Source organism: Leopardus geoffroyi, chromosome A1 (assembly GCF_018350155.1).
Source record: "Leopardus geoffroyi isolate Oge1 chromosome A1, O.geoffroyi_Oge1_pat1.0, whole genome shotgun sequence".
Classification (NCBI taxonomy): Eukaryota; Metazoa; Chordata; class Mammalia; order Carnivora; family Felidae; genus Leopardus; species Leopardus geoffroyi.
In genome coordinates this window covers 146,635,370-146,661,642 of record NC_059326.1, presented here as the reverse complement: position 1 = coordinate 146,661,642, position 26,273 = coordinate 146,635,370, and the positions used below count along the sequence as shown (strand labels likewise).

General features: G+C 38.0%; 1 protein-coding gene across 4 annotated transcripts in view; it reads right to left on the bottom strand.

Annotated features, from left to right (window-relative positions):
* The window catches only part of XRCC4 (X-ray repair cross complementing 4), a 316,828-nt gene that overhangs the window by 46,702 nt on the left and 243,853 nt on the right, over positions 1-26,273 (bottom strand). For 2 of the 4 annotated variants that reach the window (XR_006716992.1, XM_045497200.1), the window contains one exon: positions 15,853-21,637. The exons of 1 other annotated variant lie outside the window; for it this stretch is intronic. The gene's annotated coding sequence lies outside the window, so the exon portion shown is untranslated. Of the gene's footprint in view, positions 1-15,852; positions 21,638-26,273 lie in introns of those variants that run through there. One more of the 4 variants, XM_045497214.1, reaches the window with a different exon arrangement.

Here is a 26,273-nt window from a genome sequence, read left to right as displayed (position 1 = left end):
GGTTTTCATCACCACTGAAGTGTCATAAATTTGATGTTGATCAATAGGAAAAAGCTCTGGCTATGTAACAATTTTGGTCAGATAACCTGATGCTTGAGTCCTGTACTTGAGTCCTGCTTGAGTCTTGTACTTGCTGCCTGTGCGACCTCAGCAAGTTACTCCACTGCTCTGCAGTGCAATTCTCTGCAGTGTAAAATGGAGATAAAAATAGTACCTAGCTTATAGGGTTGATATGGGGATTAAATGACTTAATATGTGCAAAGGCTTATTACATGGCAGGATGTGGAAAGTACTGGCTGTTATTGTCATATTACTATCAGTATTTTTTTCTTCTACTTCAAGATGGTGAGCTGTCTTTTGAAGAATGTTTGAGACTAGACAAGAACAGAAGTGGAGATACTTTTTAAATGTATTTTCAAGATTATTACTAAGAATTTGCTTTTAACTAAACTATATTGCATTTTAGATGATTGTGAGAAACACAAATCTGGAAAGACATAGTTCAGGCAAAATAATGAAAATTCAGCACCTCGTTTTGTATGCACCACGTGGCTATAAAACTCCTCAGGACATACGCATGCCAAGTCCCCAAATATAAGAAAGAATCCAGTTTGTTTTAAATAGCATTTGGGTGCAATTTCAATTGCGAGTGTTCATGAATTTAACTTGACTCTGAAAGTACAAAATTAACTTTAAAAGCCTATTATAAAATGACTATGCTTAAGTGATTGTTATTTTTGGAATATCCTTTTAATTCCAATAGTTTAGAAAGACTATGAGTGGTTTATGTTGTTCACCAATAATATGATTCCAAATGTTATTATTAAAATTGTTAAAATAACACTTAATCCAATTAATGATCTATTAATAAAACAACTAGGACATTAACATAGGCTACTTTGTATAGTTGGCTAGAAGGTTGAGCGAATGAGGCCAAAGTTATAGATTGTATTTAAGCATGATATGGTCTAGTTTCAAAAGCTCTCTTCTATAACCAGTGCACTTCCAGGCAGCCCCCTCAGACTGCAGGCTCTGAGGACATAAGAGAGACTAGGCAAGCGCAGAAAGGGAACAGCTTGCATGTATACAGCTGTTAGAAAATAATCCAGAGCTGTGTCTCGCAGATAGTAGTGAGCAGCACTATGAGTAACAATAATCCTAAAAATTGCAGTTTATTGAGGATTTATACATGGAGCGCATAAATACATGCTTAGACTTGCTGAAAAATGTTTTATAAAGTTATTTTCATTTGACTCCATCTCGGCACCAACACAATGAAGGAGGTATGACCACGCCCTTTCTAAAGATGAAGAACACGAAGCTTAGAGAGTTAAGGAAGCCTGCTCAAAGTGACACAACTAATAACACAACAAAATAACGCAACTAATAGCACTACACGCCAGAAATGCTCTTCTTCAAAGAAAGGTGATTGGGGATGGGCTTGCAGAGTAGTTGATGGGGCAGCTGAGCTTACAAACGCATTGATCTGCTTTCCAATATTTTTAAAGCTATACTCTATAGTTGCCGTTTTCAGACAGCTGCATCAAAAGGAAAAAAAAAAAGTGCAAAAAATATCTCTTCCCGACTTTTTCCTTGGAGGAGGAAGACTAGATAATGATGGTGATTATGATAATGATAACAGATATTACTGAATATTTACCACGGGCCAAACACTTTTTAAGCACATTTAATCCTCCCAACAAACTCAAGTGTAAGATAGATACCATTTTACTCTCATTCTACAGATGAAGTAAATGAGGGTAAAAAGCTAAATAATATCTTCTTTGACCACACAACTACCAAAACGAAGAACTGAAACTTAAGTAATCTCCATATAAGGTCAAAGCCCATGCTCTGAGATATTATACTGACAAAAATAAACAGCAAATAAATGTTTATATAATTTGGTAGATCAGTATAAAAATTATATACCAGGGCGCTTGGGTGGCTCAGTTGGTTAAGCGTCCAACTCTTGATTTTGGTTCAGGTCACGATCTCATGGTTCGTTGAGTTTGAGTCCTGTGTCAGGCTCTGCAGTGTGTCAGCACAGAACCTGCTTGGGATTCTCTCTCCACAACCCCCCCCCCCCCGCCTCTCTCTCTCTGCTCCTACCCTGCATGCTCTCTCTCTTGTCAAAATAAATAAACTTAATTTTTTAAAAATTGTACTTAACTTCTTATTATTCCATCTAGATTTATCCTCCCCAATTTAGCTCTCAATGATTTATCAATTATTTCATGGCATAACACATTATGCCTGTAATGAAAGCCTCTTCCAGAAACATACATATTTCCTGGGAGACAAAAATACAGGGAATGGAACGTACAGGTTCTTCACACATTTTGAATGAGATGCAGTTTCTTATTTAACTTCTCTTTCATCTAGTTGGTGAAAAGTCATAATTGTGTTGACACTTCCCTAAGGTACCTATGATCTGTATAAAATGCTTAAATTTACTTACACCATGTGTGCATTCAGCCATAAAAACAAAACGGAGAACAATTCAAATTAAATTTCATCATTTGTTCAAATACATGTCTCTTTGGTCACACCTTCTTAATGAATGGTAGCAGACAAGCAACACAGCTAATAAGTTATTTTAATAGGGTGATGTAACGGCGTGTGAACTGTTACCTCCTGGGAGAGTAAGTGACAGATTCCAGTTCTCATTACTGTGTAGATTAGTCTCAGAGAATTCATTAGTGCCCAGTGTGGCAGCTCTGCTGAGTGCCCTTAATTTGGAAAAAGAGACAGGAGGCCTATGTGCCCAAGAAACTCTAAAGACAGATGAGCTGGAATTGAAGGCTTTTAGGGCAAAGCACTCTCTTGAGAAGATGGCAATTATTCCCCCAGCTTTTCAGGCACTGGTGACAGCTCTCTTCCCTTTAGTCTGTGTCAGTACGTACACTAGAAACAACAGCGGACTCCTGGGTTTCCCTACACCTCGGAGGAGGCAGCTTTCATGCAGAATGTTCCAAAGGACCCTACATCCATGTGACTTATGTCCATTATAAATGGCTTTTTTACTTTACAGAATGACAGTGAGCAGAAGTAGCACAGAAAAGAATGCAATATGTCAATAACCCTATTTTATTTTCTAGGTAATGGTTTTAATCATCTCCACTAAACCACCAAGCAAGCTTGGCGTGGACTGATTTAAAAATCCTGTATGTGCCATTTCGGCCACTTGCTGGTAAAGACATTATAAAGACAACAGAAGCTAACAAACACAAAGTTCTTCTTCTTAACAAACACAAAGTTCTGATCTGGACAATTACAATAGCAATACAGCACTACTCACACACTTAAAGAGCTTTCAAACTTTTTTGGCTGAAATCCTTAGTAAGAAATAAGTTTCACACACAACCAATACCCATATACATATAGGTATTTATATGGGTGAAATTAATGTTTCAGTACATGTGATGCACTCTTATCTGTATTGTTCTATTTTAATCTCTTCATTTAGTTTGTTACTACTCTACTGTAGCCTGTTCTATTTTTTTAAATGTTGGTTTTTAAAAATGTTGCTTCTTTTAAAAAACTGATTTTATCACTTACTAATATATCAAGATCTATAGTTTAAAAAACTATATGAAAGAACCATATCTCAATACAAAGACCTTTTGCTATTAGTTTTTGTAAGAATTACAACTTATTTATGAGTACTTATTATCGGTCAGGCTCTATGCCATTCCTTCATAAAATTTCTAAGTTAATTTATTCTCCATAGCAAAGACAGATATTATTCCACTTCTCAGATGAAGAAAATCAAGCTCAGAGAGTTAAAGAAAGTTGCTCCAGTGCACACAGCTAGTAGGTGGGAGAGCTACAATACTGCCATACAGTAAGGACATAATAAGCATTGGATGGACAGATGGACGGATGAGGCACAAGCCTGCTGATGACTGGATGTGTTAACAACTAATTTGTGTTGCAGCATTTCTTTCTGGACCACAGTCTATGGTTTTCAACTATCTCAAAACAGAAATAATAGTTTTTAGCTTAAAATGCAAAAGTGCTTCCTCTCCTCTCCTCTCCCCTTCCTTCCCATCCTCTCCGCTCACCCCTCTCCTCCAATCACCTTTCCTTTCCTTCTTTTTTAAATTTTAGAGACAGAGAGGACATGTAAGAAGGGGAGAGGGGCAGAGGCAGAGAGAGAACCTTAAGCAGGCTCCACTCTAAGTGTGGAGCCTGACAGGTGCTTGATCCCACAACCCTGGGATTACGACCTGAGCTGAAATCAAAAGTTGGATGCTCAATGGACTGAGATACCCAGGTGCCCCGCAAAAGTTCTTTCTTAATTGGGAGCAGTGAGTATAATGATGATGATGATGATGATGATGATGATGATGATTGTGGCTAATACTTATTGATTAGTTAATATGTACCAAGACTACTCTAAATTTTTTATGTGTATCAATATAAAATGATAGTAGCCAACCGAAAACATTATTACAAGGATTAAATTCATTTAATACGTTCATCAACCCTATGTGGTAATTACTGTTATTATCTCTGTTTATAGTTGAGGTTAAGTTACTTGCCCAAGGACACACAGCTAATGAAACCCAAGACCTCTGTCTCAGAGCCTAAACTCTTAACCTTTACTTCTGACTAGATTCATTAGAAATCAGCCAAATTTTTCTTTTAACACTAAAAGCAAGGTTGTGCTCCCAAAGAAAGCACGGTAAAATTGATACATGCTTTGCCGGAGTGACCCATCCATGATAAGCCATTTAGCTCTCTTAACATGCTCATGGGGTTCTTTAGAGCATTTTTCTGAGGGTTTGGATATAGATTATATTACCCAACACAAATACTGAAGATTATGATTTCAATCTTGTATTTCCATGTCTCAGTATTTTATAAAGTTAGTGTTAAAACACACCTTTTAAGAAATTAGTGATGAGGGGCACCTGGGTGGCTCAGTTGGTTAAGCATCAACTCTTGATTTAGGCTCAGGTCATGATCTCCTGGTTTGTGAGTTCGAGCCCTGCAGCGGGCTCTGCACTCATAGTGCGTGGCCTGCTTAGGACTCTCTCCCTTTGTCTCTGTCCCACTTGCTCTCTGTATCTCTTAAAATAAATAAATAAAACTAAAAAAAAAAATTAGTCATGATTTTATTTTTAATAAAATCAAATTAAGAACTATTTGCATAGTTAATAGCAATTCTATTAACTTAGAATTCAATTTGCATAGTCAATTCTAGTAACTAATTCAATTTGCATAGTTAATAGCAATAACTACTGTTAATAGCAATAGTTATAGCAATAGCAATTCACTCTGCTAGTGTGGGGGAGACAAAGAAGTACATTCTCAAGTATAATCATGAGTACTTTAGGGGTCGGGAGAGCTATGGTCGATATTTCCTGGACAGAATTCAAAGGATTAGCATGAGAGCTTGAAGATGAAGCTGATTTAAAGCCAGGAGCCAGGTTTACCAGCCAAGCTCATGAGGAAGCAAAATCATAGCAAAGAGGGCTGGCAAGAAGACACGTGAGTATAGCAGAGTCCTACAAGCTAATTTGCAAGAGACTTTCTCCCTTTGGCCCCAGGTTATCTGCTATATTTATTGATGCCTATAAGCCCTACCACAAAAATACAGTGGATGAAATTGGTTATAGTTTTTGTAGCAGAGAAGGCCAGTGCCCAAAGACACACATGACTTTCCTTTTCTACCTAGGGCCAGCACTCAATCACATTTGCTAGCCTCTTAACATTCTTACCAATGAAATGCGGGTAGAAGCGACGTGCCTCATCTCTTAACAACCTCTCTTGGGATCCTCTATTCTCTCTTTCCTTACCGACCTACTCGATGACACAAGACAATATCGTGTTAAAGAAGAAAGCAAATTAGGTTCTCGAATGACTGGATGGGACAGAGCCACCCTGACAACTCTCATTAGAGAGTGACAAAAGCGAGAAATAAACTTGTATTAGGCCACTGAGATTTTTATAGCAGCTAACATTACTTAACTAAAGCAGTGCTAGAATATGAACACTGGTGCGAATGCTGTTTTAAATAAAAGATTACAATTGGTATTTGGCGTTATAAATTGGGAACATGGGTGTGTTATTCGCACATGTGGCTTTATCTTCTCTTGTGAGCCATGACTACTCCCAGAAACCACTCTGGCACAGTAGTACATGCAGTCACATGGTTCTCTCTTCAGAAAACCTGCTGGAACTGCTGAGGGCTCTGCTGCCTTCCCCTTGACTAATCAGACTCATATACACACATATGTAAGCATGTATTATACATATTTATTTATGTATCTCTTTATCTGTGTGTATATATATATATATATATATATGCAAATATGTATTTAAATATCTATGCTCACTCTATCTATCCACTTACTATCAAAACAAACATGCTTCATTCTGATCTCTCAGACACTAATCCAGCATGGCTGCTTTCATTCTAGACTTCATTCCTTTATCTGCAACTTCTTTCTCTGAAGGTAAGAACGCTCACTCTCAATATCACAATGTACTTACTTATCTTTTAATCCCTAATAATATACACGTGCTAAGAATTGCAAAAGTCCCCTGTGACGAATAAATTGACCAACTAGAACACAGTAGCAATGTACTTCACGCAGCCATAAAAAAAGAAAGAGGGGGTGCTACTAGAGACAACATCAATGGACCTAGAAGACCTTATGCATAAGACTGAAAAAGACAAATACCATATGATTTCACTCATAACTGGAATATAAAAAAAAAAAAAACAAAAAAAAATACACAACAAAAAGCAGAATCAGATCTATAAATACAGAGAACAAACCAATGGTTGCCAGAGGGGAGGGAAGTGGGACGGTGGGCAAAATGAGTGGAGGATAGTGGGAGATATAGGTTTCCAGTTATGGATTGAATAAGTCATGGCAATAAAAGTCACAGCATAAGGAGTACAGTCAATGATATGCTAATAGCAATGAATGGGGACAGATGGTAGCTACAGTTGTCATGAGCATAGCATAATATATAAGCTTGTCAAATCACGATATTATACACCTGAAACTAATGTAACATTGTGTGGCAACTATACTCAACTGAAAATTAAAATTAAAAAATAAAATCAAACATGTTTTTATTCATGAAGAAAAATAAACAAAAACATGAGGACAAATGTAAAACTCTGAATAAGATTAATGAATTCATTGTGCCTCAATAAAGATTGGCTCAGAGAGCTGGCCTATTTAGCTTTTTTTTTTTTTTTTCCCTGAAGCTAGTTGACAATTCTATTGGCCAAACTATGACTGTTTTCACTGTAATGTCAGGGAGAAAGCTTCAACTGAGAATGGAGTTTAAGGGTTAGATGCAGAGAGCTGATCTTGTGCCCGAAATGTTTGTCTCTCTTCCTTTACTTAGTGATGTGTAATTAACACATTAATGATTTCAAGGGGAAAAGCATGGTCAGTCATCTCTCTCTGCCCTGAGAAACAAAATTTGATGAACATTTCCTCATTCAACAAAAGAATCTGATTGAAGATCCACTGAATATGCCATATAAAGTAGAATTAGACTGGTCATTGAAAGGGATACAGTTTGTGGCATCTAAAATTTCTATCAGAAACAGTCTTTTAAAAAAGGAATCTGGGGGTGCCTGGGAGGCTCAGTCATTTGAGTGTCCGACTTCAGCTCAGGTCATGATCTCGCGGTCATTGAGTTCGAGCCCCGAGTCGGGCTCTGTGCTGACAGCTCAAAGCCTGGAGCCTGCTTTGGATTCTTTGTCTTGATCTCTCTCTGCCCCTCCCCTGCTCACATTCTGTCTCTCTCTGTCTCAAAAATAAGTAAAACATTAAAAAAAAAATTTTTTTTAAAGAAAAATAAAGTTGGAGGCATCACAATTCGAGATTTCAAGTTATACTACAAGGCTGTAGTAATCAAAACAGTATGGTACTGGCACAAAAATAGACACATGGATCAATGAAACAGGATAGAAAAACCAGAAACAGGGGTGTCTGGGTGGCTCAGTCGGTTAAGAGTCCGACCTCAGCTCAGGTCATGATCTCATGGTTTGTGAGTTGGAGCCCCACGTCGGGCTCTGTGCTGACAGCTCAGAACCTGGAGCCTGCTTCAAATTCTTTGTCTCCTTCTCTCTGCCCCTCCCCCAGTCATGCTCTGTTTCTCTCTTTCTCTCTCTGTGAAAAATAAATAAACTTAAAAAAATTAAAAAAAAAAAAGAATCTGAAAATGTTGTCACTCTGGCCAGCAATTTGGCCAACTTTCTTTGCCACTGCCATTGGTAATTGCCTACTTATGTGAATCCAGATACTTAAAACACTATGACACCAAGACAAAAAAACTTAGGCTGAAGCTGCATATAAGCTTCCCCTGCCCTACATCTCCTTTACCAATACTGTTTACAACTCCTGTGGTATATATACTATTAGTATCCACATTGTACAGATGAGGAGAATTAGGCCCACAAAGGCTAAGTAACTGCCTAGGGTCATATCTGGTAAGTGGGCATGAGCTAGGATGAAAGCAGATCTACTTGATTCCACAATCTGCGGTACTCATGAACAGTTTGCTATTTTTTTTCAACCTTGGAATGCCATTTGTCAATCTTTTTAATAACTGTGTAGCCATCCACTACACATTCATAATTGGCTTAACGTCTAACCAAGTTGCCCTGAGGCTGTTGCCAGTTTTTTACCATTATGCAAAAAATGCAACAGTTAAATCCTTACAGGAACTTCTTTTCCCATTTGTGCAAATGTGTTTGCAGGAAAAATTCCTATGTACTGTAATGGATTTTTAAATTTGTACATAATAAAAATATTTAATCTGTTGATATAAAACCCAATATATCATGAGAGCCTTAATTCTTCTAGAATTAGTAAAGCATAGTTTTTCTTTTTTCTTTTTCAATATATGAAATTTATTGTCAAATTGATTTCCATACAACACCCAGTGCTCATCCCAAAAGGTGCCCTCCTCAATACCCATCACCCACCCTCTCCTCCCTCCCATCCCCCATCAACCCTCAGTTTGTTCTCAGTTTTTAACAGTCTCTTATGCTTTGGCTCTCTCCCACTCTAACCTCTTTTTTTTTTTTTTTCTTTTTTCCTCCCCCTCCCCCATGGGTTCCTGTTAAGTTTCTCAGGATCCACATAAGAGTGAAACCATATGGTATCTGTCTTTCTCTGTATGGCTTGTATCACTTAGCATCACACTCTCCAGTTCCATCCATGTTGCTACAAAGGGCCATATTTCATTCTTTCTCATTGCCACGTAGTATTCCATTGTGTATATAAACCACAATTTCTTTATCCATTCATCAGTTGATGGACATTTAGGCTCTTTCCATAATTTGGCTATTGTTGAGAGTGCTGCTATAAACATTGGGGTACAAGTGCCCCTAGGCATCAGTATTCCTGTATCCCTTGGGTAAGTTCCTAGCAGCGCTTCTGCTGGGTCATAGGGTAGGTCTATTTTTAATTTTTTGAGGAACCTCCACACTGTTTTCCAGAGTGGCTGCACCAATTTGCATTCCCACCAACAGTGCAAGAGGGTTCCCGTTTCTCCACATCCTCTCCAGCATCTATAGTCTCCCGATTTGTTCATTTTGGCCACTCTGACTGGCGTGAGGTGATACCTGAGTGTGGTTTTGATTTGTATTTCCCTGATAAGGAGCGACGCTGAACATCTTTTCATGTGCCTGTTGGCCATCCGGATGTCTTCTTTAGAGAAGTGTCTATTCATGTTTTCTGCCCATTTCTTCACTGGATTATTTGGTTTTTGGGTGTGGAGTTTGGTGAGCTCTTTATAGATTTTGGATACTAGCCCTTTGTCTGATATGTCATTTGGAAATATCTTTTCCCATTCCATTGGTTGCCTTTTAGTTTTGTTGATTGTTTCCTCGGCTGTGCATAAGCTTTATAGTTTTTCTTTTCTTTGTAGCTACAGTCTATCAACGATCATAGGGACCATAAAGTCAGCATGAAAACACAGTACATTGAGAGACAGGTTAAAATATGTATATTCTGGGCCAAGATGATGTGAATTTTAACTTAGGCACCATCATTTATTAGCTGTAACCTTGAAGGCATTACTGTTTTCTGGGCCATGGTTTCTCATGTGAGATAGCCTAATCACTATTTTCTATAAGACTATTTAGATCATTATATAAGAAAATGCATGCAAAGCACTTAGTAGAATGCCTAACACATAAAAAAATGGTCAATAAATATTCATTACCAATGTATCTATTAGTTCTGTACCTTTGTCTTTTGTGTGTGACTGGCATCACTTTTATTATCCAAATTTCCACATGAGTTAATATATTATTGTTATTATCTTAATATATTATTATTTCTTTAATTCATTCATTCAACCATATTTACTGACCACTTACTATGTACCAGGCACTGTTCTAGGTAATGGGAATTCAGTGGGCCCACAGAAAAATGATTCATATTTCACAGACATCAAAGTTCTCTAGCAATCAGTGTTTTAATGTATTTTAACTTAAAAAAATAATATTAGTTAAAATAATATCCTATGAAGCATAATTTAGGACACTTAATTATAACTCTAAAGATTTGGTGTTATTTTAAATTGATTTTGATACTTTTCTAAAAAAGAAAAATGACACCACTGTTTATGGGTCAGTGGCTAGTGGGAATTCTTTTTACAGCTGCCTTGTGTCATTTATCTTGATCAGACACTAAAGAAGGCATTTCTGGGTAATTTACAAGATCGTTGCGTCTTTTATACCCAGGCTTCCAGATCAGCAAAGAATACAGCTTAACCTTTATTTTCATCTATCCATGGAAAAAAATAATACATAACAAGGTCTCAAATTCTACATTTCAATTCACCTGCTTTTAAAATACAAGTTGAAAAAAAGTATCAACTGGTAACAACTGCAGAAAGAGGACGCTTAAATGTGTCTATCATTAGCAATACACAATTTGAAAATTCAATAATTTAGTATCAAATAAAATATACTTTTCTTTTTGGTGTATTTCTAACCCTTCTGTAGGTCATTCATTATTATGCATATATATATCTACACATATAAAAACGTATAAAGACGTGTATTTACATGTATGCATATAGGTGTATGCTTTTTTTTGTTTTTTTTAACCACCACCAAGCAGTGGTATTTTGTGGATAAGTAGTAGTAATCTTCTTATCGTTATTTAAGTCTATGTGTATGGTTTGGAAAAGTTAGTAAGGGATCAAAGTCTGACCAGAATGATGTCATAACAAGGTAATATGGAATCTGATTATGTGAAAAGCTGGATATTTACACAAAGAGGTCAGAAACCAGCTGGCTACATATAAACTATAGAAAAACCAACAAACGTCCTAAGACAGTTCTTGTTCTTGATCTGCTCTGGACTTGCAAGCTTAGCATAATTTTTAAAGACCCAGATATTGAGAATGTTTTCTAACTCAGCACAAATCCACTCAAAAATTTTGTGTGGCTTGCTACCCAAATTATACTGGAGGCAATGAGAAAGTGCGTTTAGTTTTCCTTTGCGTGGAATTATTTAAAAATTATAGTATCAGTTTGAAAAACTGAAGCAACACTTTACCTCTATGATTTAGGAAAAACATCCTTACAGATTATATAAAACAACTTGAGGCTATGTTTACCTGTATTATATTTTTATTTTATAGATCTGAACATTCATTCCAATTGGGTTTGGGGTAGACACTCAATTGAATTGTCTGAACCATTGCCTATATTGAACTTATCTGAAAAGTTAGCTCTATGATTGTTTGCCTTCATTTCTTCTTTCTTCCTTCTTCTTTCCCTCCTTTCTTTCCCTCTCTTTCTCTCATTAAGTTTTGTAAATTGTCCTTTTGCCTGACTCTAAAATATTAACAACCAGTGTCATAAAAGATTATGTGAGTAGGTAAAAACTTGGGTCACTTATAGTGTAAAAACATTACTAAATTATTAAACTATTTTATCTTCACCGAATATTTTCATTCTCTTCAAAGGATAGAAGATGTATTCTAAATTGAGGAATGACTGATTACAGAAAGGAAAAGAGGGACCAGGAATGTGGTATTTCAGGATTATTCCATAAAAAAATGATGACAAACCAAAGTTCTCCACTCAGGCCTAATAACAAGGAGAGAAATAGTCCAGGATCACAATTCCAACATTAGATTAAAGATAAGATTTGTTAAATTCTTTGGTGCTCTGCTGAACAGAATGAAGAACTGGTCTGTTCATTCTGTGATACCTTTAATAACTTTTGTGTTTTTTAGACCCTTGATGGCCAAGATTATTGCCATGCCATCTAACTTTTGTGAGGTTAAAAAGCACTCAACATGGATGTATGGAGCCATTCTTATTAGAAGAGTTAGATAACACAAAAGAATTCCCACACAAGCATGATCCATGGATTTGCTGATCGCAATGTACATTAGCTTATTGATGGACTTAAGTATCTGGTAGAATCTAAAAGCTTTACAGAGCCACAGAGATATTTTGACATTAACAGTGAAACTCCTTTTTTGAACATTTGGTTTTAATAATCTTAAAGATCTTCTGGTTTAACTCTTTTTTTTTCACTTTTATAGATATTTCATTAGGCCAGGCTTTGAAATTAAAAGAAAAATGGTTAATGACGCCGTCTCAGCACAATATAGCATTAGCAATGGACCACAAGTGTCAAACGTGCAAACACAAATAATCGTAAAACAGTTGTGATGTAATGACCCACATTTTTGTCACTGTGACTCAGGATACCCAGAGAGGGTCAAGAGAAAACAGTGGTAACACAGAGCTAAAATGTCAACATACACTTGGGCTGGGCAGTTCTGTCCAGAGCAATTAACTCCTCCATGCCCTTCCTCCTCTCATTTTCCCCAATGTCCGCTCTGCTTTACTATTCCTTGAAGCTAAAGGAATTCATCAGACAAAATCTGTTCTATGACGTTAACCAGTTTTTCTGCTTCATGTGTAAAAGGGCTACTTAGTTTTTGCTTCTTTTCCCCAAGACTAGAGAGAATATTCAGAAGTCCCAGAAGATCCAGACACTACACAACCATTTCCTAAAGGGATGTGAAGCCTTGAATTCCTCAGGAGAATGTAATTGCTTCTTTGGCAAATAAGGGAGAGCAGTATATGAGTCATTCAGTCATTGTAAACTCCAATGAAAGTTTGGTTTTATATTGTTCAAAGTGGAAACAGCTTCTTCTTTTTCCCCTTAATTATAACAATACTTTGTGCTTACTCTTAAAATAGCAAAGAATCTAGAAAGTGAAGAGAAGCAGTCTCATTGTAGCTTTGCAAGCCATACAACCACTTTTTTTTTTAATTTTTTTTAACGTTTTATTTATTTTTGAGACAGAGAGAGACAGAGCATGAACAGGGGAGGGTCAGCGAGAGGGAGACACAGAATCTGAAACAGGCTCCAGGCTCTGAGCTGTCAGCACAGAGCCCGACGCGGGGCTCGAACTCACGGACCGCGAGATCATGACCTGAGCCGAAGTCGGCCGCCCAACCGACTGAGCCACCCAGGCGCCCCCATACAACCACTTTGTTGCATAATCTACTACAATTTTTACTATACATTCAAACATACACAGAGTTGTTTAACAAAATACATACTTTTTAAAAATTATTGGGGTAAAAAACACATAAAATTTACCATCTTAAGTATACGGTTCAGCAGTGTTGACTTTATTCACATTGTTCTCAAACCAATCTCTAGCACTTTTTCACCTTATAGAACTGAAACTCTAAATCCATTAAACAACAGCTCTCCCTCAGCCCCTGGTAACTACCATTCTGCTCTATGAGTTTAAATATTTTAGATACCTTATACAAGTGAATCGTGCAATCTTTGTCTCTTTGTGAATGGCTCATTTTACTTAGCATGATATCTCCAAGATTCATCCATGTCATAGCATGGGACAGTTTCTTTCCCTTTTAAGGCTGAATAAAATACAATTGTCTGCATACATCCCATTATGTTTATCTGTTCATTCACCAATGGACATTTGGGTTGCTTCTCTGTCTTGGCTATTGTGAATAATGTTGTGAAAAACATGGTTGTGCAGGTATCACTTTTTTAAGTGAACACTTACATTGTTTATAATTCTTAAAATTATGAACATGAGTATTTGTGTAATATATCAATTATTTTCTTAAAAACATTCCTGTAAGTAGAATTTCTGAGCGGAAGGCTATATGCTTAAAAAGAAACCTATATTTCAAGTAACACATGTGCAAGATACAGATCAAATATTGTAACATTTCTTATTAAAAAATGTTTTTTCTTTTCTTTTTGAGTATAGTTGACACACAGTGTTATGTTAGTTTCCAGTGTACAATGTAGTGATTCAGAGAAGTTTTTTTTTTTTTTTTTCAACGTTTATTTATTTTTGGAACAGAGAGAGACAGAGCATGAACGGGGGAGGGGCAGAGAGAGAGGGAGACACAGAATCGGAAACAGGCTCCAGGCTCTGAGCCATCAGCCCAGAGCCCTACGCGGGGCTCGAACTCACGGACGGCAAGATTGTGACCTGGCTGAAGTCGGACGCTTAACCGACTGCGCCACCCAGGCGCCCCCAGAGAAGTTTATATATTATGCTCCGCTCACAATATGTGTAGCCACCATCTGTCCCATTACATCACTATTACAATATCATTGACTGTATTCCTTATGCTGTGCTTGTACTCCTCGACCTACCCATCTCATAACTGGAAGCCTGTGTCTCCCTCTTCCCTTCACCCATTTTGCCCAACCTCTCACGTTCCTTCCCTCTGGCAGCCATCAGTTTGTTCTCTGTATTTATAGGTCTGATTCTGCTTTTTGTTTGTTTGTTTATTCATTTAAAACAAGTCTTTTCCATGCTTCCTCATCCTCAGCCCAATGCCCTGATAGATCCAGAAACAAAATTAAAATATTTTTGTCTTCATTCTCTTTGTCACTTACCATAGTTCTTCTAGATCACTGGTTCTCAACCATGACTACACATTGGAACTACCTCAGAAGCTGTTAAGAAGAAATACTGATTTCTGTACACCATCCCTTTTAAAGCGTCATCTCTTAAAGTGGGGGCCTGGGCTTTGCCCCTTTCTAAATGATGTATTTTTAAAAGTTTTGCAGGCAATTCTAATAATGCATGGCCAAAATTAAGAAGTACTGTTTTAAAGGAGTGCTATTCAAATTTAACGTGCAGATGAAACACTGATGGATCTTGTTAAAATGCAGATCCCATTTCAGGAGTTCTGCAGTTGGCAGGGTCGGGGGAAGGGGCGGGCTGAGACCGGGTTTTTCCAACAGGTGACGTTAATACCTCATTTTTGTGTATAAAGGATCTAGATTAATACATGTACTCTTCTATCCAACTACTTTAGACAATATGTAGTGACTCCTCAAGATGAAGACAGGGATTTGCTCATTTTCATTATCTCCTTCCACCTGAATATTTATTATATTACTTTTAGTTTTACTATTGGTTCCTTTTAGGTTATAAAACTAAATTCTCATTTTTTCCCAATTTTGACCGTGTTTCTTGGTCTTGACCACCCCTTAAAACTTGAGAAAGTCTTCCATTTTGTTTCCGTATTTCCCCCCAGAAAGTTTTTGTGCCATCTTTTGTTAGTTTTGCTTTGACATGTAGTCCAAGTAGCCAATATTTCTGTTCTCTGCTGAGAACAGCAGATACAAACAAACCTTTCATGTTATGTCATTAGGTTGTCTCTTAATAGAAATCCAACCAACTGATTTGCCAGTGTTAATTCTTTAATACAAAAACAGATATACACCATGCCAATTGATGCACTAGGCTTTCAGTGCTTTTTCCATGGGCCCTTGTACAGAAATCTAAGCCACCCAAAGAATTTTGTTTCTAGAATGAAGGTCTATGGATTCCTTAAAATCAAGGCATTAGTTTTTGTCACATTTTGATCAAGAGTGTGTAGTATAACCTTTCCTCTGGAATTTTTATTACTTCCTACTCCCATCCCTTTTGCTATTTGCCCTTTATTTTTTCCACATTCTAAGCCATATTAGTTATTCCGTAAGGCACAGACTGTCCCTGAAGTCTCCCCCTGGGGTGTACTGTCTCATTCTCCTCAGGGCCGGTGGCTCTGAGGCCTGTGGCAACCTAGAACATCCCTTTATCCCTTTCCTGGGTCAGAACTACTGTTCCTGCCTTCCTTGGTTACTGATCTTCTATGCTGAGGACACTCAAGTAGCTTCATGAGAGATGACACATAGGTGATAAATGTACTAAGTCCTTGTATTTTTGAAATGCAGTTTCAAATATATATATTTCAAATATAGAAAATTCTGGGTAAAAAGTTTTACCTCAGAACTTTAAATGTATCAGTCTGAGTCTCTCTCCTTTGTGAATTGTGGCTTTTTTTCTTCCTAGAGGCTTGTAAGGTTTTCTTTTTAATTATGTTGTTCTGATACTTCCCATACAATGTGTCCAGGTGGGGGGTCTGCTTCCATTCATTGGGTTGGACACTCGGTGAGCCATTGTAAACCAAAGAGTCTTACCCTTCTTTAGCTCTGGCACGTATCTTTTTACTATCTGGTTGAATAATTTAAACACTTTGCCTCTTTCTCTCTTTCTGAGGTTTTTATTAGTTGAATATAGGTCCTCTGAGTTCATTCTCATATTTTCCATCTTTTGCTCTTTGATTAATGTTCGGAGAGATTTCTTTGATTTTGTTGTTTTTTAGTATTTCTACTAAATTTTTTATTTTGGCAATTATATTTTAAATCTCTAAGAGTGCTTTCTCATTCTCTCATTCTCCTATTTGTTTTATAGAGGTAGTATTTTCTTGAACCTTTTTGCAAATATTTCTAAGGATGATTTTTTTGTTCCCTGAATCATTTCAACTTCCTCAAAGATTGTTTTTTGTTTGTTTGTTTATTTGTTTGTTTTTTAGAATTTCGTACTTTTCTTTTTATACTGCTAGTTCTCCTCATATTCTAGTGGCTTCTCTGTGTTATTAAGAAAGCAGGCCTGGGTAGATGGAATAGATATTCTGCTTTTGTAGTGGCAGAAGACTGTTCTCCTAGCAGGCCTCTCCCCTTCTTCTGAAATTGCTTCCTGGGTTGCGCCAGGCAGTGTGGGCCAGTAAACTGAGGAGCAATGGGAGTGGTAACTGGCTCCCAGGCTGAGTGCCTGCACAGTGCCGAAATGATAATGGCTTCCCTCTGAGGCATCAGCAAATGTAGAAATGTTATCTTTTCCCAGTTTGCCCAATTACTTTAGAAAGGAGTCACCATATATTTTGACTGGGAGTATAATGCCAACTGCCTGCTTACTGTGTTTATGTATGTTGGAGATAGGGTGCTGACTGAAGAATTCTGGATACACTCAGACCTTTGAGGAATCTCTCTCTGTTTAGCTCCATCTTTCACTCTCCCCTCTGTTGTGTCTGCTGACTCTATACCGAAGGCATGTCAGGGGTTCCACAGGGCAGATTAGCTTTCTTCCTTTACAGAGCTGTCAAAGTGTATTCTAGGCTGGCAATTGCTCTGCCCTTTTCTTCTAATGGCTCTCATCTACTTTTTGTATCCCAGTAATTTATTAAATAGCTCAATCTTTAGTGACATACACACTTCCCATTCTCTCTTGTCTGTTGTTCCAGGCAGTTGCTTTTTTACTTTTAGTCATTACTCAACATTTCCCTGCTCTGTTCTCGATCACAGAGCAGTGACCAGCTCCTGTAAATGACATTTCCATGCCAACTGGCTTCCATGGAGGTTCAGCCAGTGGGAAGCACTGGTAGGACATTGGAGAGAGAAGAAGGAAGAAGGCAATATATTTCTCCCTTCTCTGCCGTTGGAAGCATCTCTAGAAGTGGTTTCTTCTTTTTTGTCCAACACCTCCTGACTCTAGGCAGCCCCGTTCTCATGGTTCAACCTCTCACCATGAAGGGCCTTGAGCTCTAGCAATACTAATTTTTTCTTTGGTCCCTCCAGTCCACTGGAGGCAGTAGCCCCTGATGTTGCAAATCCATCTGGCTTTTTAGATGTTCCTACCCTTTCAGAAATAGGTGCCTACATTGAGCTCTCTCTATTGAGCTAATTGGTTCCATTTTCCTTACTGAACTTGAGAGATACAGGTATAAGGGAGATTTTATTCTACCTTTCTATACTTTTAATTCAGTAAATAAGGTTTTGGAAGTAATGAGAGGCCAATGCATGTGGTCAGTCTGCCATCTTGAATTGGAGAATATATACATTTTGAGGCTTTTGATACATATTGTCAAATTGCCTACTGGAATGTTTCTAACAAATTATATTTCCACTAACAGTGTGATGCTATCCATACCCCAGCACCCTCCAAACACAGGGGATTGATACTTCTTTTTAATCATTGCATCTAATCTTTGTATGGGGATCTAATGAAAACTTCAAGTTTTCCTGGCTCAGAAGATTTCATATTTGTGTTGTTCTAACAGCTGGAAATGATCTATGAGGAGATAGAGCCAATAGCACTCGCCTAACATTTGATTCAAGACAGTTGGCCAAGTTACTAAGGAGCCCAGAATCCTAACAGTATGAAAACGACACAGAAAGCAGCTTTTCCAGTGTCTGCTTCTGATATCTAAAAGAGGAATTATTCTGGTTGTCCAGAAAAGTAAAATTCCCCAAGATAAATAAAGTCATTGCTGAGATCCAAATTATTAAAGCATGACTCAAAGATGAGAGTGTCTCACAAAAGACTGAGTCAAAATCGACTCCTAAGAGTCCCAGCTTCCTAGCTTAGAAATTCAATGGGAGAAGTTAACACCCGTCTCCATGAGGATCTCACACAGATTTCCAACTAGAGAACTAACCACAGAATAAGGATATTGGAAATAAGGAATCTCCAATTTCGCCTTATGAAGTAGTGTCATAAATGCAGCCCTCACTGAAATCATGCAGAAATGTCAATCAGGAGTCTTGATTAGCCACATCTGGCCACATCTGGCCATGACTCAGTCCATTTTATGGTGGCTTTGCCCAACAATTACTTTCCCTGCAATATTGCTTTTGATACTCATCACCTTATCAACTGCTAGTAGTCATTTCGCCCACTCAAGACCTCCTCTGTGCCTTCCATTTGCACAGAGAGTATACAGAGATCTGCTTTTTCACCAACTAATTGACTGCACTCTAAAGCACATAATTTGCACTCTTTGGCCTCAGTTTTTTTAATCTATATCTATCAAATGAGGCTAAATGATCCTGGAACTTCCATTCAGCCCTGAGCAGGAGCTATGATGATTGTGAGCTAGGTGTCTTTAGTAAAACCATTTAGCTAGGGCTGTTATAATCACAAACAGCCTCAAATCTGGCCATTTGATCTTGTCTTCCAGAAAGGTTATTTTATATTTCATGTGTTTAAAGCATGATTTTAAGCACTTAAAATGTGCTACACTTTATTTCTATGCTGTTCTGGCGTTTTTCCTCTTCTCTTCTTGTTTTAATACTCCAGGAGCCTTAAGAAATGGAAGGTTCTCAGATCTCTTTTGACGTCTGAGAGGGCCAGGCCCTATTATTCAGTGAGTCTATTCACATCTCTCTCACTCTCCCTACGGTCTATGAACAGGTTACTGTGGGATGGAGAAGAGCTTTGGTTTTATGAAGTGATGAATTGGTATTCTGACTAAACCCAAATGTTTTGGTGACTGTTGGGGTGGAACCCAATAATTCTGCCAAGTTGGGATTAGCACCAATGCTACTTCCCCCTTGGTGGAGATTCAGCTCAGAATCATGGTTAAAGAGAAATGAAGGAAATCCAGTATGAAAGTGGACTTCCATTATAATAACCACCAAAAGATTTTTTTTTAAAGCTTCAAAGAAAGAAAAATGGAAAACCTAATCACGCACATAATACACCACTTGTAATTTGCGTAATGCTTATCTTTGTTGAAAACTATTTTTTTTTTATTTCTTTTTAACGTTTGTTTCTTATTGAGAGACAGAGCATGAGCATGGGAGGGGCAGAGAGAGGAGGAGACACGAAATGTGAAGCAGGCTCCAGGCTCTGAGCTGTCAGCACATAGCCTGATGCGGGGCTCGAACCCACAAACCCCAAGATCATGACCTGAGCTGAAGTTGGATGCTTAACTGACTGAGCCACCCAGGTGCCCCTGTTGAAAACTATTTCTAATGAGATGGATGAAAAGCTAAAATGGTCAACAGATTTGGTCAAATCAGACACAAAAAAATGTCCCTGAGGCTTTTCAATCTTCAACACATATTGGTTCTTATCAGTCTTCTCAACCATAATTTGTTCCTTTGAACCCTCAGAATCAAGGTAAGGTTCAAAAGCCACTTTACAAAATAATCATTTATCTCTACAGTCTCAAAAGTTGTAAAACATATTGAATACATGTTTTACTTCATATCTGAAGAATTTAAATTTAATCTAGTTAGTTCCTTATTAGAGATGGAACATCAAAGAATTCAGAAGGACTAAAACATTCTGTGTATGTTGTGATTTTATTCATGCATAGGTTAACTTTTGGAAGTCAATTTGCTTTTTTTAGTTCATGAGAGTCTGCATAGAAGAAATAACTAGCAGGAGTCAACAATATATGATACAGGGTTCCAGAAAACTGGGTCCCTTTTGCTCTGTGCTAACTGCTTGGGTCAAGTATACAAACTAATTTGCCCACACAAGATATCTCTTAGTATTCCTCACTGTTCAGCAAATACCTATTCTAACTGAACCCAGTTCTTTGGTAATGGTGGAGGCAATAGATAACAGTGTTATCTATACATATCCAAGACTAAATTTTGCTATCTTTTCTCAGCCCAAGTAAATACACGAATATGTCTTCTCTATATTACAGGAGATGTCAAAAAAAGAGCATGTTTTATGGATAACAAATGGCATCTCTGTTTTATAAAAACTATTTCTCTGGAAAGTAAGGTGGATATTTTGAGTCTTCTGTAGATACCTGGAAAATCAGAAAACTAAAAAACTAAAAATACATACATGCAAAATACAACTAAAAGCATATAAAAAACTGAAAAATTTCCCATTAAACGATATCCACCAACAGGGAGATATGAAGAAAAACAAGTCAACTTTTTCTACAAGTATATCAAGGTTCATGATTAAAATAAGTCCATAACCAGGGAAAGGCCTGGTCTTTAGTACAAGGACGGGCCTTTTATTTGGCTGTTGCCTTTGACACTGGTGGACAGCATATGAAGTTTAGTAATTTAAGAAATCCTGGGGTGGGGGAAAAGCCCTTCCGGAAAGCACTTTTACATTGTGGATTAAGCTGTGGCTACTGCCTCTGTACATTATCTGCCTTATCTGGTGCTTAGACAAGAAGTACACGTGAGCTGGTCTCATTTGTGAGGAAGCTGACTTCAAAAGAGAGGTTAAGTGGCTGGCTTGAGAGAAGAGAGTTAGGCAGTGGGAGATCCAGGATTGGAACGTCAAAGTTAGTGACTCCAGCCCACTTTATCCTGCTGTGACGCTATCTCTACTTGGCTGAAAAAAAAAAAAAAAAAAAAAAAGTGTCACTGGAATTATCTATCAATGGAACAGACATTTGTGCTATTTGCAGTCATTTGGGGGAAATGCTTCTGGTTAACAGTAAGAAACGTTTGCTTCTCCTGTTTCCGAGGTCATCATGAATGGGGTAGGTATGGGATTAATTCTTTTTGGCAGCCATGTCCTGGAGGGAAAGGGAGAGCCAGAATTATCTCACAGACAAATAGAAAGAAACAGCAAGTTTTACACCCACTAGCTTTAAAACGACAGCCAGTTCCCCTTGTGACGTCTGCCTCGAGCTGAGTAATGCACTTGAGAACTGTTTTGCCAGCCTCTCAGGGCGTAATCTTTAACCCCTTTTATTAATGGATTCTGTGACACTGTGCATCAGAAAAATGATAAACGTCCAGGTTAAAAACAACCAAATTTATTTTTTTCACATTCTTCTTCACATTCAAAGATGTTGAAGCCAATGCTATTGGTAACCACATATAATAGTGTATGGTGGAAAATGTCAAGTCAAAACTCTAACTCACACATGCCTACTCACTTCTGTATGGCCATAACATTAACCTCTTATTTACAATGTTGTGTGATGACTAGCTTTTCTGCCTTGATAAAATATTTAGTGCTCACAGGTTATTATTTCATGTTTCCCAATAATCTATTTGCTTTATAATAAAGCAGGAGTTCCCAAACTTCATTCTTAAGTAACTCACATGGTTTCAGCTGTACTATCAAATCGGTATCTATGTAATATTTTTCTTTAACCGGACTCTATTATTTTACAAGATTATATCACTACTGTACATGGATAAAGAATCTACTGTTTGCCTTAAATAGATGGAAGCTACACGATATATATACAATGAATAAAAAAAATGCTTTAAAACTTATGTAAACATTGCTACCTTGTGCTAAAGGCTCTGAATGTGAGACCTAGACACTCTCTCTGTTAAAAAATAAATGAAAAATGGAGGGAGGGTGGGGACCTGTAAGAAGTGTTAAATATACGCCAACACTAAATTAAGGTTTCTTCTTTTATGTGATCATAAACATTGAAAGAAAACTGATAAATAAATCAACTTTTCATTATGGGAATCAGAGTAACGGTGTTGGGTCATGTGCCATCTTATGTGCTGTCTCACTGTGGAAAACATTTCAGTGAAGAGTTTTTGTAAAACATGTCTGAATATCAAAGAGCATTTCTATTGCTCACTTAGACACTAGCGAGAGAGAGAACTGAGACAAGGGTGAGAGTTTCTTTTCCTCCACAGTCAATTCCATTCAACATAAAATATAAATTATGTGCTTAGATATTTCAGTTTATTATCTTATTTGTGAGAAGAGACAAATACATTGGAAATAAATGATTACCAAACAAATCGACACTCTTAAGGGTGCATGCTGAGTATCTAGGCAGATAAGAGCACACGAGGGGCCTTTGGGTTCCTCTGCATGAATAAAGCACAAAACGGCACTCATTATAGGTAGACAAATTAGAAATGGGCCACATGTGGATGGAAGCACCCCAGGGGAACTCAAAGCATGTCAAGCAGAAGACAAGAAGAAAAAAACTGGGATTTCTGGTCTCACTCCACCCCTGCCCATCACCCCGTCCAGGGGAGAACTACCAAGTGTTGAAAGGAGGGAGAGAAACCCTACTCAGACTCCTACAAGATTGATGCTTAGATGCTTTTTTCTTTTTCTTTCTTGAGAAAGAGAGGGTGTGTGGGCAGTGGAGGGGCAGAGAGAGAGAGAGAGAGAGAGAGAGAGAGAGAGAGAATCCCAAGCAGGTGGGTGCCCTGTCAGTGCAGAGCCTGATGTGGGGCTCAATCCCTCAACCCTGGGATCATGATCTTAGCCGAAATTGGAAGTCAGACACTTAACTAACTGAGCCACCCAGGCACCCCTTAGATACTCTATTTCATTTTCCAAGATCTGATGGTGTTTGTTGTGTGACGTATGGACTAAGGAGGGTGTTAGCATAAAGGCATCCTGCAAAGACAAAGAGTGTATACAACAGTTTGTTTATGGAAACCTTTGGTAATGCAAATAATTAGTGAAACATTAAAGAAAACGTTTTGCCTCTTGTTTAATTCATCATCCAGTGGCTTTATACATGTTTTCTAGTAAATAACAATGGCAATAGTCCAATCTCTTTTGAGTATGAGGACTGTATCATGCTAGACATTATACTTTCAATGTCTATAGACTGAGAAAATACATAATGATCAAAGGCTCTATTAATTCAGTGAACCAAGTGAATTTATATTTTATTCATCACCTCACCTATAGACATTTAAAAAATAGTACTGTGTGTGTGTGTGTGTGTGTGTGTGTGTGTGACATATTATTTATTTAGTCTAGTCATACTGAATGTGCATATGGATTTACAGACCCCTCACAATAAATTCTGCTACCCCCAGGGGTCCAAGACCTAGTGGTTGGAACTGTGGAATAGGACAGGCTTATGATTGATGACAGTGAGGAGGGCCTGGGGCACATCTGTGGGTCCTCCATTGCTTTTGTCATCATGACCCTCACACTTTCTTCCTGAAACTCTGCACTCTTCTTTGTTTACTGAAAATATTTTCTGTATAAACTTCAACAGGTTGGTTTTCCATAGTGGAAACATTTTTTTTTTTCATGCTAAAAAATTAATCTGTGCCTTAACTGGAGACCTGTACAACTGGGATAAAAGTCATTTTAAATTCAAGATGTACCAGGTCTTCTGCTGCATTTAATAAAATGTTAGTCCTGAAGGTAGGTTGTGAGTACACGGTTATTTGCTGTGCGACTCCTCATACCCTTGTGATGTCCATATTGAATAATAAACGAAAGCATAAACATTCCCTGCATCTCACTTACAGCTCTTTTCCTTTATGTGGTTATCACAACAAGCCAACAAAAGCTACCAATGAAGTTATTACTTGCTGCACAAAGCAGTGAAGCAACATTGTAAACTTACTTCCTGAGTGTTTTCTGGAATTTTAACTCCTTTGTCCTAGCACATTTTATCCGAATCTGAGATTCAAAATGTGCTCATGAGCTTTTGCCAAAATAGGCATTCCTTCTTTTGGGTCTGCCTTTTGTGTGACCCTAAGGACAATTGTGACTTTCTTACAAGCAGTGTCTTTAATCATTCACGTAATATGTCCCTGCAGTCATGCCCTGTCTCTCCTGCAGCAGCACTGTCTTCCTCTTACCATGGCACATCTCACAGTAAACTTGTCTACATTTGCTGTCTACATGTACTAACGTCATAGGCAGTTTCAACACACTCCACTCCACTCTACTCTGTTACATCTCGGAGAGTGCTCTTATCACAGTCACAAACCACTTTCACATGGGGCCAAAGGTCATTCTCTGGCTCTCAGCTCATTTGCTCTCTCAGATGCATCTGACATGTTGACACTCCTTTAAATACTTTCTCACGTTTGCTTCCATTATACTCATTTATGTATTCAGGAAGACCTACTCTGGGTACAAAGAATTGAACACTGAAAAAGATTGGCTTCTTGTCTTTATGAATGACTGTGACAGAGACAGAGAAGCAAACATGCAGTTACAAGGGCCATGTGGACTAAATGTGCTAAATGCTATATGGTGGGGGGAATATGGTGTGGACACAGGATCTATGAAGAATGCCTAATCAGGATTTACATGGTCAGGGAAAGCTTTCTGAGGAAGTGACATTCAACTCAAGACTTAAAAGATGAATAGGAATTAGTCAAAGAATGGAGACAGCATAGTGAGAAAGGGTATTCAGGACAAAGGGAAGAGCATATTCAAGGACTTGGAAGGGAAGAGAGAGCATGGAAAGATGTAGTGCCAATATGTACAGGGTTTTGTTTTTTTTTTTTTTTTTTTTTTTTTTTTTTGGTGGAGGGGAGGGAAGAGTAGCAAAAGAAAGAATGATAAAAATGTCACTGAAGTAAGGAGGCATCATATCCGACAGGCCTTATAAGACAATTTAAGAATACTGGACATTTTTTATTGAAGGCAGTAGGGAGCAATTAAGGAAAGTGGAGCTGGAAAATGACTGAACCAGGAGAAGGACTGAGAAGGGGCAAGGTTAAAGGGCAAGACTCACTAGAAATCTGTGACACAGATCCAGGCAATAGTAGTAGTTCTGTTAGTGGCAGTAGTGTTGGTGATGGTAGAGAAAACTGGCCATTATAGAGGAAGAAATAACAAAATTTGGTGATTTGATGGAAGAAAATGTCTGGTCAGGAGATGGAAGAGTCAGTGATAACGACCACGATAAGGTTGGTGCCTTTCACCAATTTGGAAAGCACCAAAATAGGAACGAGATGTGGCTAAAGATAGAAGGGAGATGATGAGTTCAGTTGGAGCTTATTGGCACTTCAAAAGCAGAGATGCACTCGGAAGATAGGGGGGACTCTAAAAGGGACTGGCCCTTCTCTTTCTCCCAGAGATAAGGAATGAGGAAATAATGATGATTTCCCTGTTCCTGAGAGCTTTCTCAGGGAGCATGTTTGAGTGACCCATAACACAAGATGTGGAGCATGGGAGTCACATGCTTCTAGCACGGAATCTACTTTTCTCCTAAGCAGTTTTCTCCCTACTTTTCTCTCTACTTTTCTCCCACTACAGACAGACAATAGCCACAGCTCCGGATCCACAGCTTTGAGAACTGAGGCATCAGAGAATCTGTAACAAGAATCAGACACGTAGTGACAAAGGACACATGAGCTCATTGCCAAGTTCTTGGTAATATCCTTTAAAAGGCCTCAGTGGTGATAGAGGGGAAGTTTAGGGAAAGCAGAAGTAGCCCTGAAATAGCTAAAACCTGA